At 47.8% G+C, this 1,722-nt stretch overlaps 1 long non-coding RNA gene across 1 annotated transcript in view; it reads right to left on the bottom strand.

Annotated features, from left to right (window-relative positions):
* LOC120506072 overlaps positions 1-1,497 on the bottom strand; it is a 14,965-nt gene extending 13,468 nt beyond the window's left edge. Inside the window, exon 1 of the long non-coding RNA XR_005628427.1 lies at positions 1,401-1,497. This is a non-coding gene — a long non-coding RNA (uncharacterized LOC120506072). The remainder of the gene's footprint in view (positions 1-1,400) is intronic.
* Positions 1,498-1,722: the final 225 nt, after the last annotated feature.

Below are 1,722 nucleotides of genomic sequence, written 5' to 3'. Positions count from 1 at the left end.
ATTCACTGAATTCCAGATGGGATTAATTAAGTCCCAGTACGGATTCACTGAATCCCTGTTTGGATTCCCTGAATTCCAGTTTGAATTCCCTGAATCCCAGTTTGGATTCACTGATTCCCAGTCTGGATTCACTGATTCCCAGTTTGGATTCCTTGAATCCCAGTCTGGATTGTCTGGATCCCTATCTGGATTTGCTGAATCCCAGTTTGGATTTGTTGAATCCCCGTTCCAATTAGCTGAATCCCAGTTTGGATTCAATGAATCCCAGTGTGGATTGTCTGAATCCCAGTTTGGATTCACTGGTTTCCAGTTTGGATTCCCTGAATCCCAGTTTGGATTTGTTGGATCCCAGTTTGGATTCACTGAATTCCAGATGGGATTCCCTGAATCCCAGTACGGATTCACTGAATCCCAGTTTGGATTTGCTGAATCCCAGTCTGGATTCCCCGGATCCCAGTTTGGATTTGTTGAATCCCAGTGTGGATTCCCTGAATCCCAGTTTGGATTCACTGAATCCCAGTCTGGATTCCCCGGATCCCAGTTTGGATTTGCTGAATCCCAGTCTGGATTTGTCGAATCCCAGTCTGGATTCCCTGGAGCAGAAAATGACCCGAAATGAGCAAAAGCACAAACAAAAATCGCTGCTCCCGCGGGGGCCGGGCAGGGAGGGGCAGCTCCGGCTGGAACAGCAGAATCCCGGGAAAAGGGAATTGGGACAGGGACAAGGATGGACCCCGAGGGGGGCAGCGCTCTCACTCCGACCCTCACCCACGATCCATGAAAATTCCAGGATTTTCCATCTGATCCAAGCTGTGGATTTCTGCTTTTTGGGGTTTTTTTTTGGTGGGGCAGCAGAAAATGAGGATTTTTTCCCCAAAAATCCTCTCTGGATCAGAGCTCTGCTGTTGAATCCCATAAAATTCTTATGAATTCCTCTCCCCATCATTCCCAAAAATTATGATTTATATTAAATTATTGCATTCCAGAGGGTGGAACGGCCACATTCCCAAGGCTCCAGCAGGAATTGCTGGATCCCGGATATTCCACAGCTCCATCCACATGGAAATCTTCCTGGAACTCCCAAAATCCCAGCAATTCCCACCCAAAATCCCAGCAATTCCCACCCAAAATCCCAGCAATTCCCACCCAAAATCCCAGCAATTCCCACCCAAAATCCCGGCAATTCCCACCCAAAATCCCAGCAATTCCCACCCAAAATCCCGGCAATTCCCACCCAAAATTGTCCCCATGCTGTCCCAAATTTCAGGAAAAACGGGAAAAGGGGAGAGGCTCCAGCTGTTTGTCCCGGCTCCTTTCTCCGGGATAATTCCGGATGAATCCTCCCAGCTCTGGGGTTGTGGAAATATCCTGAAGAATTCCCAAGGGATGAGGGGAAATACCTGAAATGACGGCGATTTTCCGCGCCCCGTGCTCCTCCCGGGCGATCCGCTCCGCCTCCTCCATCAGCAGCATTCCAAAGCCCTGGAATGGCGGCAAAAACAGGGGGAAAAAAAGGGAATTTCTGTCAGAATGTGAAGATGGGTTAAAAAAAAAAAAAAATCCGGATTTTTGGGATTTTCGGAATTGCGGGGTCAGAATGTGAAGATGGGTTAAAAAAAAAAAAAAATCCGGATTTTTGGGATTTTCGGAATTGCGGGTCGGGAATATTGCAGGGTTGAGGTCAGTGAATTCCTCTGGGAATTTTTTTTCCTCGTTGTGGAA

Source organism: Passer montanus, unplaced genomic scaffold (assembly GCF_014805655.1).
Source record: "Passer montanus isolate IOZ18808 unplaced genomic scaffold, ASM1480565v1 scaffold370, whole genome shotgun sequence".
In the NCBI taxonomy this organism is placed as follows: Eukaryota; Metazoa; Chordata; class Aves; order Passeriformes; family Passeridae; genus Passer; species Passer montanus.
Note: the sequence above shows the minus strand (reverse complement) of the source record. Positions and strands in the feature narration are given on the sequence as shown.